Source organism: Scomber scombrus, chromosome 6, assembly GCF_963691925.1.
Source record: "Scomber scombrus chromosome 6, fScoSco1.1, whole genome shotgun sequence".
Taxonomy (NCBI): Eukaryota; Metazoa; Chordata; class Actinopteri; order Scombriformes; family Scombridae; genus Scomber; species Scomber scombrus.
This window is the reverse complement of record NC_084975.1, coordinates 32073428-32090927: the sequence shown is the minus strand read 5'-3', so window position 1 is coordinate 32090927 and position 17500 is coordinate 32073428. Positions and strand designations below refer to the sequence as shown.

The 17500-nt window shown below is 40.6% G+C and overlaps 1 protein-coding gene across 1 annotated transcript in view; it reads left to right on the top strand.

The window, feature by feature from the left end:
* bcar1 (BCAR1 scaffold protein, Cas family member) overlaps positions 1 to 17500 on the top strand; it is a 50607-nt gene that overhangs the window by 1178 nt on the left and 31929 nt on the right. The window lies entirely within an intron of this gene.

Below are 17500 nucleotides of genomic sequence, written 5' to 3'. Positions count from 1 at the left end.
ACACAATGTCTTTCTTTTTCAACTGTCTCCCTTGAACGCATCACTGCACGGCTAACAGCAGAAGGCCGTTGTCGTCCTTTTCCAGATTTAGCCGTTTTGGGTTTTTTTTTTTTTCCTTTCCTCTCTGCTTGTTGCTCTTCTGCACTCACACGTAAACCTCAGCGGACTTTAGAGGGAGAATTATGATGGTTCACGGCTCAGGGAAGAAAGAAAGGAGAGAGAGAGAGAGAGAGAAAGAGAGAGAGAGAGAAAGAGAGAGAGAGAGAGAGAGATGTGGTCTTTATTTCTGCTGACTCAGGGGAAAGTGGAGAGAAATGAAGGTTTTATGAGCGGAGGACAGAGGGAGGCGATCGGTCGGGTGGAAGAGGGAAAAAGGCTTCAGTGGAGCAGGAGCAGAAAGAGGCAGGAGAAGATGATATGTGCGAGTATTGAATATGACATCGATTTAGTAAAAACAGAGAGAGATGGAGGAGAGCGGAGGAGGAGAATAACGGTTGGATGAGGAGGAAGAGAGGAGGAGAGGAGGTAGAGATAGAGAGAATAGAAAGAGAAACTGGCAGTAAGAGTTCCCTGCTATTGTTTTTTTTTAAAGACCTCTGCATCAGTGTGTGTGTGTGTGTGTGTGTGTGTGTGTGTGTTTGGGGTAACTACACAGTCAGGAATGTGGCAGACAGTGAAATACTGTGGAAGAGATGGATGTGTGTGTGTGTATAACAAGTAATTACACGTCAGTAATTAGTGTGTAATTAATACAGAATAACATTCCACTGTTGAGTTCAGAGGCAGCCATGTCAGCAGCACTTCTTCTCTCCGTGTTCAAGTATAACGTCATCTTTCACTCTTTAATGTGGAACTTAAAAAGGCTTTTGTGTGTGTGTGTGTGTGTGTGTGTGTGTGTGTGTGTGTGTGTGTGTGTGTGAATCTCAAGTTCACTCATTCATCCACAGAATCAGGTTTCTCTCACTGTAACTCGATCCCGGCTAATTTAAACACATTGCTAATCGGGCCTGTTGACCTATCAGAGAGGAGCTATCAGATGGAAGTGTTGACAGCCGGATTAGACTGATACACTGTATGTGTTCTGTATGTGAGAGTCACATTGTTGCACAAAAACAGCAGTTCGCTAAACAGGAGGAAACAGTGTGATTATTGGGGACTATTTTCAGCGGCGGATTAATCTACATTTGATGCTCTAGTGAGTATTTATGGCAGCAGGATGGTGTGTGTGTGTGTTGTGTGTGTGTGTGCGTGTGTGTGTGTGTGCGTGTGTGTGTGTGTGTGTGTGTGTGTGTGTGTGTGTGTGTGTGTGTGTGTGTGTGTGTGAACATAGTAGTGAAGGAACATGTAGAATTTAAGTAGACTATCACTTTATTCAAACCAGTTTTCCTAAGTGAAATTAAGTTTTGGTTTAAATCAAGGTATATCTGAACACATAATAATTAAAGACGATTAAAGAGGAAAGTGAAAAAGACAAATATTTAGGATTATCTATAATCCCAAAGTATGTATTGATCAGTGGGAAAGGGTAACACATCACATACCCTTTTATCTATCACCTTGTTGTATTGCAAATAGGAACCTGCCATGCCGCTGTGATAGAAGTATAAAGATGTGAATGATGTCAGTGTTGGAGTAAGAGCTCTTGGTGGTCCTCACTGTATCACTACACATTTCTTCTTCTTCTTCTTGTCCATGTATTTCTCCTGACTCACTGACTGATTCATGTACAGCAGGCTTACAGCAGGAATTCCCCTCCTGCATCCCCCCTCCCACACACACACACACACACACACACAGTTGCCCACGCCTCGAGCCCCCCCAGGGTGTTCTGGCTCCGTTCATCAGCCGCCACCGCTCCCCCACCCCACCACCCTCCACTCATCTTCCACACCAACCACACACATGCACACAGATCCACCCAACACTCCTCACTGTGACCCCTGACTTAAAGCACACACAGGTGTCAACCATAAAGTCATCGGAGCAGTGAATCAGCCAATCAGAACTCAAGCCGGCCAGTCATTAACTAGTCAGACAGTAAAGTTAGGTGCTATGTTTGGTTCTTTAGTCACGTAAGAACTGTGTTTTCACTCAGATCCTCACTTCACCTGACAGTGTGTGTCAGTGAGCTTCAGTCGGCATGTGTGACTCACTCATGCCAGTAAACTTGACTCAGTAGACATGTTCACCTTTGACCCACATACCATGTGGCTCCGGGTCTCTGCACAGAGCACCTGAAAAAGGCTTCAGAGACGCCGCTGGAGATGGACAGTTGTGGGTGTCAGGGCTCAGCTCAGCATGTCAGATCATGTTGGAGAAAATACCTGAGTTACAGAGGACAGCAGGGTCTGATCATGTGCTCTGTATGGTAGAGTCACTGCTGCTCTCACATCATACACACATGTTTTATTGTGAAATTCGGATCAATAATAAGAGGCAAGATTTGCCATACATCATATTGACTGAACTACATCTTCAGATTTATCTTCCCCCCAGACGCACACACACACACACACACACACACACACACACACACGCACACACACACACACACACACACACACACACACACACACACCCCACTGACAGAGTTTACATATGGAGGAAACACGGGAACACCAACCTTTTAATTACACTGATTGATCCATTGATTGATTTTAAGTGTCCTGCACCACCTGGTTCCTGACCTATAATGTTACACAACGCTGAACAACAACCAAGCTGATCTGCTAACAGTTCATAATCTACACAATGTGCACTAACTCATTTTCTTCTTCTAAGTATTTTAGCTGTTTTTGCCTTTATGAATTGGGGTATGATAGCGAGCTGAGGGGGGAGAGAGAGATGAGATGTTGCAGTTCCACATTCGGCATCAGATCACAACAGGATGCTCCAACATTCTTTATTCTTTATATTTTCAATAATGACTAAAAAGTGATTATTGCATAGTCACATCAAGTGTGTTGAGTGTGCTGCCAGCTGCTGGAGAGTGGAAGTGGACCAGAGCTGACAGACGAGTCGTTGTCCTGCTCCGGACTGACTCATACCCCTCTGGTCATGGACTGCCTATTACAGAGAGCGTTCCCATGCAAATTAGCATTCTTCAGTGGTCAGCTCCCAGAACGTGAACAGACTGGATCGAATTTCTTTTGTTCTTTCTTTTCATTAACGGGTCACGTTTCTTTAATGTTTGATTGTGTTTGTCTTTAAAGTTAAAGTATGGATCCGGTGAGCTCACGTTAAACACCCATCAGTGAGCTTATCCAGATGTTCTGTGTGTAAAACGTGGTGTAAAGCTTTTGTGTCTGCATCGTGATGAACTGACTCAAGTGATGTCAAAAAATGCAGTTCAACATACCTCTGTAGCAGCTCCAAGCTACATTAGCTGCCACTATTATAACACATTTGAATCTCTGACCGAATTGTGGTCAGTTGAGTTGCATTGTGGGTAATGTAGTTGCAAGGGTTCTGACATGGTAGAAGGATGTTTTTAATGATAAAGATGAACATCTGGTTGAGCTGTATTGATTGTGATGCCGTCCATCATGACTCTGTGAATGATACAGGTGTTATTGGAGTGTAATGCTGAATCAGGGTGTACTATGAAGGCAGCAGGTGGCTCATTCAGTAGTAGTGTAGTGAGATCACAGCGAGAACGCCTCCTGGCTTGAATATATATTGTGCTCTTGGTAATGTGGGTACATGATTACAGTCCAAAGATAGAACATGAGAGTCATTGTTGAATCTTGTTTAAAAGTGGGGGGGGGGGCTAATGGCTGATGTGTAATCTAAGCTCACAGGGACACTTGATAGCTTTTCAGAGCTCAGACATATTTTACTATCTGTTGAAAGCTCCACAAATCTCTGAATATTTATTGTCTGGTTTGCTTTTTTTCAAATAAGTAAAAACAGAAACAAATATGCCTACAAACACCTTCATTTCTACATCTGTGCTCACTCACTCACTCACTCTCACTTAAAGTCTAACACGAACCATACAGGGAGTTAAATGAAAAGACGATCTCACTTTCAACGTATCTGTGATTCACTGAGAGCTTTTTGAACCTTTCGAATGTAAAGACTGACTCGTGGTCCGTGCCTGTGTTTGTTTGCCGTTTGGATTTGTCAGTACAGTGGAGTACAGTGAGCAGACAAACAACGAAGGTATGAATCACTGGATGTTTTTTTTCCCCCGCTCCTCAGTGCTGAATCATAGAGTTAACACTGCAGTCTCAGCTGCAGCTTTCTGAACAGATTTATGTGAGTGATCAAAGTGTCACAGTTCAGCAGTGAGCAGATTTATGCCTCTGTGGTTGTGGAACCTTTTTTTAAAGCAGACACCTTTTGGGTTTGGTTGTTTTTATTCAGTATTTTTCTGTGGAGGCGAAACATTACAAAATACTGATGCTCATGTTTTTCATGCTGATTCATGTCACAAGAGTTTCCTGCTTCTTTGTGTTGAACATTGTATTCCAGTTTAAAGATGAATACCTCAGCTCTTTATCATGAATATGTTTGGAGCAGAGGAATAAATACTTACACACACACACACACACACACACACACACACATACGTTGAGTAGAGGGTGTGTCAGCAGCTCTTAGCTCAGGTTTTGTATACCTGTGTAAGTGCAGGTTAGGAAAGCTTTTAAACACAGGTGTGTGCTGCTCTGCTCTGTGTACACATACACACACACACACACACACACACACACACACACACACACACACACACTCGATCATTTCTAAAGAGTCCTGTTCTTTGGTTCTATAAGACCTTTACCTGGCTCAACCTTAACATGCATGAGTTACTGCCGGCTGAAGGATGAATAGAACACAAAACAACCATCTTATTTCTGAGTCCCATTTTAAAAGTTGAATATATATCACATGTCAAAAGCACTAAATGGTTTCCCCTCAAAATTAGTGTTGGGCCCAAGTAACTAATTGTAAGTCTGTATTAAAAATGGAGAAATCCTCTTCCTACCCTACATACCTAGCTTTAGTAGTGTTATGGAACATAGTGGATCCCTGATCCATACAGACCATCCCACATGGTTCAGCATGCATGTGAACTGTGGGTTACTTGCTAAATTGAATGTCTCATTGGATAAAAAGTCAACTGGAGTTCTTCATTCACTACCATGTTTAAAGGAAGAAGGTATCATGCCTCGTATCGAACTTCAGTTTAACAATTAAGTATTGAATATTTGATATAGTTTAAAACTTTATTGAAAAATTGGACATCTTGGATGTTGTTTTCATTTAAGACTGTAGGAAGCACTTCTTAGTTTGAGGTGTTTTACAGACTAAACGATCCGATCCCTAACTCAAAACTGTGATACAATCTGAACTGTTGTTACGTCTACTAAATCCATTAATGGATTGGCAAGAAGACAAGATGGACACAGTCGTACAGGATGATATAAGTTAACTCTTAAGATTGACATGGAAAGCATATACTGCTGCTTCCATAGCAACTGTTAAAAGATGAACAAAATAACCTCTAGTCCCAAACAGGAAACAGTTAACATGAACACGATGTCAGTGTGAATGACACAAATGAAACAAAAATTCCATTCGGTCTAATAATGAAGCTGAAATGGGGTTAGTGGGTGGTGCTGAGCTCATTTGAAATGAATGGCATGTTTTCTAAAAACTGTGTTCCAGTTAATTCCCAGCAAAGATGAAGCACCTCTCTTTGCGTGGGTTGTTTTGGTTCCTCCACCCTCCATCACTTGCTGTTGTGTACTAGGTGGAGCTGCTTTAACCTGCCAAGTATCTGTCTGTGTGTGTGTGTGTGTGTGTGTGTGTGTGTGTGTGTGGCAGCTACTCATAAGATTCTACCAGCGTTGCCTGTCAACAGGTTAAGCAACACCGTGGCCACGCCTCCGTCAGCCTATCCTGTGCTTCAGGCTACACAATCCCTGCTGTTGTTTCTGCTGTTAGTTCCAGCCTGAGGGCAGGAATTCTTCAGCTGGGATTAGCCCTGCATGGTTTATTGTTTCAGCACTGACACCGAAACGTGTGCGTGTGCAATGCAGAACGCGCGATGTCAAGCAAAGCAAATTAACTCAAAATATATGATGTTCTCCGGTGAAGAGCTGCACTTCATCCGTTCAACAAACAAGCTCCACTACAACCTGAAAAATAAGCACTGTCTGTTTTTGGTTGTAGAGCACATAGTGAACCGATGGCTGTGGATCACCAGCCTTTTGCAGAGATATCACACTCCGTTTCCAATATTGTGCAGCGCTTATCTGGGATCATCATTCCGGAAAGCAGCAGCCTTAACAAGCACTGCCACATGAAGCTGGAGCTGTTTCCAATTTTGACTGTATTTTCTCCAGAGCTGGGTATCATTTAAAAAAGGATGATACCAATCCAAGTGATACTGATACTAATACTGTCTCTTATCCGGTGTGACAGACGTGTAGTGTAGTCACACTTTAGAGTGTTTAGGTGACATCTTGTCTCAAAAAGCTGAAGGACAAGCATGAGACAAAATGTACATTGTGGTACTACAGAGTGATAACTGAGATATTATGAAGTTTTAAAATGATGAATGACTCATATGTAGAGCGTTCTCCATGTGCTCTGTTCCTGTAAACATCTTGTAAACAGTGTGGGGCTTGCTACAGCGCTAGCACAGCTAAAATGAAGTGTGGACATAGATGTGGGTCTGTGAGATTAGTGTCCAGCAGCAGTCCCAGTCCAGCTCCAGCGTGACGCTCCGCTGGGTGGACCATTCTTCTCTGCTGTTGTACAAATCAGCCGTGCACTTAACTATTTCTCAAGAGCAGTGTCTGACGTGCCAAGACAGGAAAAGAGGGAGGGGGGGGGATGGAAAGACAGACTGGAGAGAGAGAGAGAGAGAGAGAGAGAGAGAGAGAGAGAGAGAGAGAGAGAGAGGGGATGGCAGGGGGAAGAAGAGAAAGACGAAGAAATGAAGAAAAAAGTGATGTGATGTGTTTTATTATGTTGTTTTCTCTTCCTTTTGATCAAATTAAACTTAAAGAAGATGGATGTTGTGTGCGTGTGTGTGTATGTGTGTGTGTTTGTGTGTATGCGTGTGTGTGTGACACCTCTGGAATGTGAGATAACAGCAGAGTTGTGTGTTTGTGTGTGGAGGCTGTGGAATGCTGTAGTAAGTGGGACTCTGTGTGTGTGTGTGTGTGTGTGTGTGCATGCGTGTGTGTGAGACAAAGAGAGGGGGTGAGAGACAGGCCCAGGCTCGCTTCAGAACTACCAAGCATACACACACGCACACACACACACGCACACTCTTTTAACATTTTGTTCCACAAAGACACAGAGCCAACTCACAGCAGAGTGTCTGCACTTCTTTATAGATGATTCAAGACTCAGAAAGTTTCTAAATTTAACACTAAAAACTATAAAAATAGCTGAACTCCAGTCAGCAGAGGAGCCAGTACTTTATATTATGTCCACTCACATCAGAACAGAGCTACTGCAGTGCTACACACAAACACTTCATGCCATGTCTTTTAATTTGAAATGTTCATAATCTTCATGGATCTCAACTCCTATTAACAGTGTTCATTAATCACTAGAATCACTGTCTGTGTGACTGCTGGAGAGACATTTGAGTCACAGCAAGGTTTATCTGAGACTTTCTAAGAAAAAATCAAATCTCAATCATTAAAGTCAAAAATTCACAAATGAATCTCAGAGTTCAAATAAGCAATTATTCACTGAAGAGAAAATGAACCCATTCAAAGCCACTGATCTGTCATTATGAATTCATGCTGTGCAGCCACATTATACCCAACTTAAATGAGTACGACTGTAACAACCTTTAAACCACTCAAGTGGAAAAAAGGTGGAAACTTATTTGTTCATATGCAGCAATTTTAGCATATTGGATATTTAAAATATGCAGCGTTGGCTCTCAGAAGCTGTTATGGGCATATTTTCCACCTTATTGACATTTTAGATGAAACAATATGAAGAAATGGAGAGAGTAATCAATAAGAGAAACATATGAGTTGGGGCATTAGAGTACTCAAATGTTATTATTTGGTTTTCACTCTTCAGTAATCGATGAATTCCTCTAGTTGTAGTTTATGATATGCACTGTTTAGTGCTGTTAATTACACATTAGGTCAGATATATGTGTATGTTTTAACACTGACCTTACACACACATACACAAACACATATACACACACGCATGCTGCACACATACTCTGCAGAGGGATCTCCTGCACACTCTGCTTGTGTCTTAATGACTGTTTGCTGTCGTGTGTGTGGAGACAGAAAGTCTTAAGTGTTCTCTGTTGTGTGTGTGTGTGTGTGTATGTGTGTGTGTGTGTGTGTGTGTGTGTGTGTGTGTATGTGTGTGTGTGCAACCCTGGAGCTTTCCTCTGGTTCCACTCTCAGGATAAACCTTATGTTTTATGTTTCAGACATGACGTTCATTAATCAGATTACAGAGGACTTTCATGGTCCCATGTGGATGAACCCGTTTGTACAGCTAATCAACAATACTAACCATTAATCAGAAATGTACATCAAGGTGAAGAGACAACCTCACAACTCCTAAAACATACCAGAGAAAGGAAGTTCATGAGGTGGATTTGAAGGTGTTTCTGTAACTAGCTAGTTTACAGTTAATATACAGTTGGTGTTTGGCCTGTTTCAGTCAAATAAACACATATCTCATACACATTTCATAACAGGAAGTTGTGACTAGGTGATCTCCCAGCACAGCATCATCAGACACAACACTTCCAGAAGTCAACTTTCTTCCGTGGTGTGAGACTGAGTTGTGATTGGTCAGAGTTCAACCTGTAATCTCATATCTCACAAGCAAGACTTTAAAGCACGGTGATCACCTACAGTAGTGTGATAAAGTGACTCAGCTCTGTCACACTTTCATTGTCTGAATCAAACAAATCATTCTGGTTTAGAAGCAAAGCACATAAGTCAGTTCAGTGAGATCATCCTCATCCTCAGCTCCACCCAAAACAGCCCAGACTCACCCTGATGAGCCTCCAATCACCAAAGAGCTGTTTGACTTACAGCAGGAGAGCAGGAGGATGGACAGAGCAGACGATTGATGAGAGAGAAAAGGTAGAGGGGACGGCAGCCATGAGTTGTAGCTGCTGTAGAAATGGAGGTGAACATGATGTAGAAGAGACACACAGAGGGAATGCTGCTTTTACTGTTTCCATTACTGCTCTGTGGTGAATGGACACACGCGCGCGCACGCACACACACACACACACACACACACACACACACACACACAACCTCTTGTGGCAGGCTAGTATTTGTCCCCAGGGGTCAAATAGGAGGCAGGAGACAAAGGATATTAAGCCACACACACACACACACACACACACACACACACACACACTCACACAGATGAGCGACCTGTCTATACTGAGCTCGCTCCACCAGCTGTTCCCATTACTTCCTCCTCAGTGGACACCTCTCCACCTCTGTGTTTCTCTGCTTGTCTTTTAGCTGGTGGACTTGTGTGATATTTCAGAGGGTTTCTCTCTAAGATAAGATACAAATGGCTCAAAATGAGTTTATTGTAGTTGTGATAATGAAATAGATTATTACATTAACTGACGATTACCGCACTGTAAACAGGGTATAACATGAAACAGAGTCATACCAGTTTTCATTTACAGGTAGTGCAACTATTGATTATTTTCAATATTTGTTATAGGTAGTTAGATAGGTTAAAACATTTTCAAATGTGTGTTAAACCAGCAGTCAGGTGTTCATATGAACAGTAAAGATGTTTTCCTCTCTGTAATGATTCCTCCTGTTCATACTGACTATTAAAAGATCTCCTTTAAATGTGCTTTCAATGGAAGTGATGGAGGACTAAATCCACAGTGTGTCCACACAGTCATTTAAAAGTAGATGATCAGCTTCTATTCTATTCATCAGTGTGAGTTAGTCATATCAAGTGATATCTGACACATTTACAGTCTTTTTACCATCACATTCCCTCTTAGTGTTTCCCTGTTGAGCTGTGGTGGAAGTATAGTAACAAAAAGACTTTGCTACTAAAAACACTGTAACGTTGAAACATAGAAGATGAAGATTTGACTCATTCAGACGACTGAAGCTTCATATTAGCTTCACATCAACTTTTAAATACATGTTTACACAGAAGGAAGACTGTGGATTTAGTCCTCCATCACTTCCATTGTAAGTGTATTATGAAGAGATCTTCTAATGGTCAGTATGAACAGGAGGAATCATTACAGCAAGAAAAACAGCTTTACATGTTCATTTGTGAACCTGAATATTGTTTTTAGACACACTTGAAAAGCTGTGAACCCATCCTTTAATATACCAATTATTTATCATATTAAGAAGTATATAATTGAATCTGCAGAATGTCCATCATAATCTCCATAGTTCAAAGTGATGTGTGGCTATTCCACCAAATATCCAAAGACATTCCGTTTATGATGATGTCAGACAGAAAGAAGCTGGAACCATCAGTGACTCATAGTTTCAGTTTAATGTGCTTAGATTGTGTATCAGTTACCTTTGAGGTATGGAGTGGTTTCTGTTTACTTTATAGAACAATGTGGAAGTCAAGTTCAATCATTTCAACAATGTGATAGTTGGTAACTGAATCAATAGAAATGTATTGCTGGTCATCAGCAGAACAGGTGTGATGATTGTCTGGAGTTACAGCTGATTGGTTGGTTGCTTAATCAAGGAGGATTTCATCAGAAAAGGCAAAATTGAAGCTCTTACAATAAAACAGTGAGATGAAAAATTCCCCCAATTTTTGCTGGAAAAACAGATTATATTTCATATTTCATGTTGTTTAGTTGGCAGATGAAGAGGATCAACTCCAAACTCCTGCAGTCACTCTCTGGTATGTTGATGAGCTTCCATCACGAAGGCCAAACAAGGCAGAAAAAGTTTCGAAGTGAAACGTAGTCAGAAGTTGTGACTCTGTGAAGTTTAACCTTCAGCCCTTTAAACTCCTCCATCCCTCTTCACCCCTTTTTTGTCATCCCTTTTTCTTCTCTTTCATCCTCCGTCGTCTCCCTGACCGGTCTCATTGAAAGTGTAGGCGTCGCTCGGCGGCGGCTGGTTGTCCTGACGATGGTCGCCGTGGTAACAGCGCATTGTTAGGGGCCTGTTGCTGCAGGGATTTATCCTGAGAGGTCTGGATAATGTGATTAGCTCCCACTGTGTTCTCATTTCTCCACACTTCCAGCCTGCCTCTGTAGAGTGGATGTACAAGTGTCTACTTGATGGCTTTCTCACACTGATTAGCAGACGAGGAGCTGCGTCCTCACAGCTCAATGAGCTTTTTAAAGGTTGAAATGAGGATTTAGTGCTTAAAGTGCTTAAATAACTTTTCTACCAGTATGAGGAAGACTCAGGTTGCCAAAATATTACTACTGCATGAAAAAACTTCATACTTTCAACTTATTTTTTTTTTATTGACCTAGTTTCTATTGATCCAGAGTAAAATATCTACACAACCTAAACGTATGCTGCTCTTGATCCTCAGAGGTTGAATCTCAGTGTTTTTAGTGATCCGATGACCTTTATTATTACGTCTATACATTTTGGACACGTCACGTCTTCTAGTGCAGACACGTCCAAACTATTCCATACAGGGCCATGTGCCTGCAGGTTTTTGTTCCAACCAATCAAGAGCACAAAGCTGCTCTAATGTCTTCATCATCAAGTTTGATATATTAAAATATTCATTACATGACATCTACAAAAGGATTTTTAATCAACTTATGACTGTACACCAAGATGACTATTAAGAATAACAAAGTCTCATCTACAGTATTGTACATGTGCTGTAAACATTCATGAAATACTTTGCAGCTACAGACAAGTCAAAATGTTAAATGTCATTGATTGGCATTTGAGATACAAAGAGGTGTGTAGTGTGCAGCTTTACCTTTGATGCATCAGACCAGTCACAGCTCTTCATTCATGTTTCAGAGAGCGGAGAGAGTGTATTTTTTAGCTTTTACATCACTAAAAGAAAGAAAGAAATCCTTATAAAAACTATGAACTATTCATTTCACTATAACACATGTCAATAGATACGGAGATCATTTGACTCAGAACATGTATGTAAGGGTTAAAACAAAAAGTTTAGTTGAAAATGTTCAAATGACACTCTGCCCTTTCACTCAGCTGTTTCTTTGCACCGGTATGTGTGTCAACATCAAACCCACAATGAGCTGGATCTGAATATGTTGTCGCAACAAACAGAGGTGACTGTGGGAATCGTAGCAGCCTTTAAAACACACACACACACACACACACACACACACACACACACACACACACACACACACACACACACACACACACACACACACACAGAGGCTCAGACTGAGTAGAAATGTGAAGCCGTGACATTTCCATTGCTCCCTGCTGCTCAGCTCCTCTCCCTCACTTTTACCTACATGCCCACTCTTGCTAAATATTTCTATAGTTACTGACTAAATTCCACACCTGAGTGACTGAACAACATCAGCTAGGTGGAAACATGAGTCTGACTGACTTATTGGTGAAACGGACATGCTTTTCTATGGAGATAACTGACTCCAGAAGCTTTTCAGAACTATTCTATATGATATTTTCACTCCTGGCTGTTGCTGAATAGCAGTAGAGTCAGTGGCTGCTCATGTCACTGTGACATGTTCCTGGATCCAGGATGGGCTGCTGTGAGTAGAAGCTTCTAATTTAGGTATAAGCTAAAACTCCTGTTTCAACAACAGGAAGCAGAGGTTTTTACTTCGAGCAGAGGATTAATCATCCAAGAACTACTTCCAGTTTGGTTTAAGGCTTTAGTTCACTTTAACAAAAAAAACACAGAACTCAGCTGTTCTAGAACATTGTCTTAAACTATAGTTTAAAATGAGCAATTTAGTGATTTAAATTGACTTTGCATTAAAGAATAAGTAAAGACAATTACAGTACTTGAGTTCAGTACTTGAATCGTTTTCACATGAAAAAATGCTACATTCTTAATTCATTGCAAGTGCTGCATTTATTATGACATTATAAACAATGTCTCAACAACCTGTAAAAGATACAGAAGTAGGTCAGCTGTAACTCATTAACTTTAATTCTGTCAGTTAGTCAAACTACAAATTAGCAGTTAGTTAGCGAGGTTATAGTTGTTGTAATACTGTGCAGACGTTACTGCCCTTAAATACACCCCGAGAGAGAAAGAGAGAGATAAAGTGAGCTATAAACACAATTTAAGTCTGTTAAAATGCAGTTTAAATGATTCACTCCCTTCATTAAAACCATCAAGTGAGCCCATCTGGTATCCACACAGAAACAGACACAGAGAGCATGAGAAACCTTTCAGGATGGTTCTCAGACCTCAGGGTCAAGTCACTGACTCACTGTCCAATCAGGAGGGTGTGTGAATCATCCTCATTGCACTTCCTGTTTCTCTGGACACTAGAATGGACTAAAGAGGGGGATTTCAGCAGTGTGTGTATTTGTATGAACATGGTGATCTTTAAGCGCAGAGTGAATACTGTGCAGGTGTCAACTTCACAAAAAAGTGTTTTTATCTCTTTATTTTATACATAATACAATTCCAGTACTCTCTGTGTGTGTGTGTGTGTGTGTGTGTGTGTGTGTGCGCGTGTGTGTGTGTGTGGGCATTCATATGAGAAAGAGTGACCTCGGTCTGGCCTCAGTAGCTGTGTTCATTTCTCTGTAGAGACTCGGTGAGAGAAAGAACAGAGATCTGAGAGAAGTACATTCATCATCCACTCAGCACACACATGAGAAAAACAGAGCTGGTGGGCAGGAGCTCTGAAGTGTGTCCGCACACACGCACACGAACACGCACACGCACACACACTGATAATAGAGAAACTCAGAGAGAGAGAGAGAGAGATAAAGCACATGCAGTCTATGTGAATGAGTGTAGGAGTGAGTGTGTATCAATGACTTCCATGTCAGAGTAACGCAGCTGTTGTAGTTGCTGTTTGATACAAGAAAATAGAGCTGCAACAACCGCTGGATCAGTCACCAGCTGTTACATTAATAGCAAACTATTGTGATTATAAATAAAGGTTTGAGTCTTTTTAAGTATTTATTCTCTGATTCAGGCTTCTTAGATGTGAATATGTTCTAGTTTCTTTAGTCTATGACAGTAAACTGATACATGATCAACATGTTTCACCAACTCATCAAATAATCAAAGAAATAATCATCAGATTAATAGAATTGAATTGACTTTATTGTCCAGTCACCTTAGTGGAAATGTGTCTTCAGCTTCCTCCAATACATTAAAAATATAAACTATACACACCATATCATAATAACTGAAGAATAAACATCACTCTGACTGACATATGATGTAATCTAAAGAGACAAGATGTCAAAGAACAGCATGGAGAAATATTCATATTTGTTTCTTTGTAATACTTTTTAATTCAGAATTGACCACATCTCACACATGAAGAATATGTTGTAGATGATGTTCTAAATGTTGTGTAATATTTGACTCTCAGCAGGGTTAAGTTAACACAATACATGTTTTATTTATATCAGCCCTTTTTTTGTTGTCGGATGAACTCTGGACCTCAGATTGTTGCCAAGTAGCTGAAACGCAAAGATGTGTCAAATGTATCGTGAGTAGAGACGATCTATCTCTCACAGTGAACCAGCATCATGTTATCAGCAGGTTTGTGTATATACAGTACAGTCTGAGAGTTCAGCGAGTTATGGTGCTGTCATTTGGCAAATGGAAATGATGTAAGCTTGATGTTGGAAGTTTTCCTTTCTGTAGAAGCAGAGTGGAAATTTCTGGCACAACTTTACCCTCAGCCTTGAAAAAAAGTCTAAAAGAGACACTTGTAGCATAGAACAACTTTATTATTAACCCTTCATCAGGGTCATCATAAAACACATTACAAGTAGAATTAAAGTTAAAAAAAAAACAGTGGAAATGGTTTAAAAAGGTAAAAAAAAAAAAACATGACCATATACCTAACCATCTTGGTAGATATCCCACACATAACTCTATTTAAATACTGCAAAACAGTTTAGTCTATTAATAAAGTTTTCCTTTCTTTCATAATTCATACAGTTAGACATCAATCAGTTACAACACACTGCTACAACATGTGTGAGTTGACTAGCGTTCTGCACATGTTGTAAACTGTTAATTAAAGTCAGGGTTGAGATGAAGTGAAACTGACTTTTGATCACAAAGTAGCTCCAGCATTCAGATTGTGAATAAGACAAACTGTGGAGGAGTGTGTGAGAAGTTCTTCTCTCCCTGCAATGTGCACACAGCCTGTGAATGAATGTAATGAACGTGAGCGTACGAGGCTCAAGTGTCTCTCTCTCTCTCTCTCTCTCTCTCTCTCTCTGTGTGTGTGTCTCGTTCCCGGCCCTGTGACACCGTGAACAGGCCTTCGGTGCACCCAAAGAAAAGTCTGACTATAAATCTGTAAAGGCTAATTACATGGGCTCATTCAGACGGCCCGCGCTTTGTGCCTCGGTCGGTGGCGGTGGTGGTCGGGGTGGTGGTTTGGGGTGGTGGTGGTGGTGGTGGGGGGTCGCTGCTGGCACGGGGCCAGTACAGGCTGTACCAGTCTGTGATAACCGGGGTGGGACTCAGACGCAGAGAGGGAGGAGATTGGGCCGAGGTCAGACATGGACGACAAATATTGGTTTAGTTTCAAAGAGATGGAGAGAGGCTGAGGGGAGGGAGGTGTTTCTGTTTGCACGCTGGGTTTCCACACAGATGGACGTGTGTGTGTGTGTGTGTGTGTGTGTGTGCATGTGTTAAGAGGGTTTAACCAAAATGGAGTTTCAAGGGCGTTTTGGATTGAAGCTGCTAATAATACGTTTATTGCAGTTTTATTGTTGCAATCTAGCATCGTCATTATGTAGAATGTGACACTTGTTGAGCGAATAGAAGCGAAACCTTCTTCTTCTGTTCTCCCTGCTCGTGGAGGGAAAACACATCAGATGACTTTGACTTGGAAATACAGCCACTTTTATTTGAATGTGTAACTTTATTTATGGGTTTTTTATTGGTTCATTCAGATTCAGCCACAGATATTATCCCTGTTCAAACAGCAACAACAGCTCAGCATCCTTGTACTTTGCCCTCTCGTCAGCCGCCTGCTAAATCACACGTAACAACGTGTCATCGATGAAAATGAATCTTAATACAGCAAAAAATACAGCAACATTTCTCATAGCTGCTGGCTTCAGATTCCAGTGATACACACTAATGCTGAGCAGGTTGTCATTGTGTGTGGTGTGTTTACTCTGGAACTGTCACACAATTTAATGTACTTTAAAAAAAAGTCAGTACCGAATTTGTGTGATTTTTGAGTTTGCGATTGTCTCATAATTCATTGCACGATGGCAGCGTTGCTTTCTGTTAACTATGACCTCGATCTTTATCTAATGAAGTCGTTTTAAATAAACTGTTTGCAGGTCAGAAAAGGCTACAGACAAACTTATCCTGCTGTTTACTGTTACTGTTACTGTTTATTATTGTTTTACAACCTTTAAGTGATTTTATGCTTTTATGAGCATTTTATTATTTTATCGTTGTATTATTTTATTCACCATAACTATTTCATCTTTCTTTATCTCTGTGCTCTGTGCTCCTCATTGTTTTACCTTTACTGCCTTTTTTGTTTTTATTTCTTCTGTAAAGCACTTTGTAACATTGTTAACAAACGTGCCATATAAGTTCATTATTATTATTATTATTATTATTATTATTATTATTATTATTATTATTATTATTATTATTATTATTATTATTATTATCATATTACTGTAGTTAAGAGGCCTTGTTGTTGTTTTTTTCTCAGTAGAATCTCAGAATCATAATTTGATTGACATCTGTTAATAAACTCATTACACTACTTCCTGTTACTACAGAATGGTAAAGTACATTCATTTGATTTCTGAGGCTGATATTGATTATTCAAGAGTTAAAAAATAAAATATGTGTGTATAAACAGAGTGGGACATTTTACACTCTAGGAATAAACTAGTCAGGGCTCTGTGGTGGACAAAGCACTGTACTGTAGGTCATATCTTATATCAATAACCGTTATCAGTTATTGGAGCCAGGAAGTCCTGATTTGGTTTGGAGAAGTCCTCTGTGGAGCAATCCTCTATCTATCATATTTGGCAGCTGAGTTGTTATTTGATGGATTTTCTCCTTCATGTTTCTGTGGGTAACATCAGATACAGTGTTTTAATTCTAGAAACTTTTCTACACTGCAAGTTGAATACCATCAGACTTCCTGCTCACCTCCTCATGTCCACCTGTTATTATTAAAGCAGCTGTCAGGACCATCACTCGTCTTCAACGGTTTCTATCTATTTTTCTGATTTCATGTTCTGACTGTCATAAACGTGTTCTATTCCAAATGTCAAACACATCTGAGCAGGAAACAGTCCACATGTGTTTGCTATATGTATAAGGGTCAGTAACAAATAAGGATTGG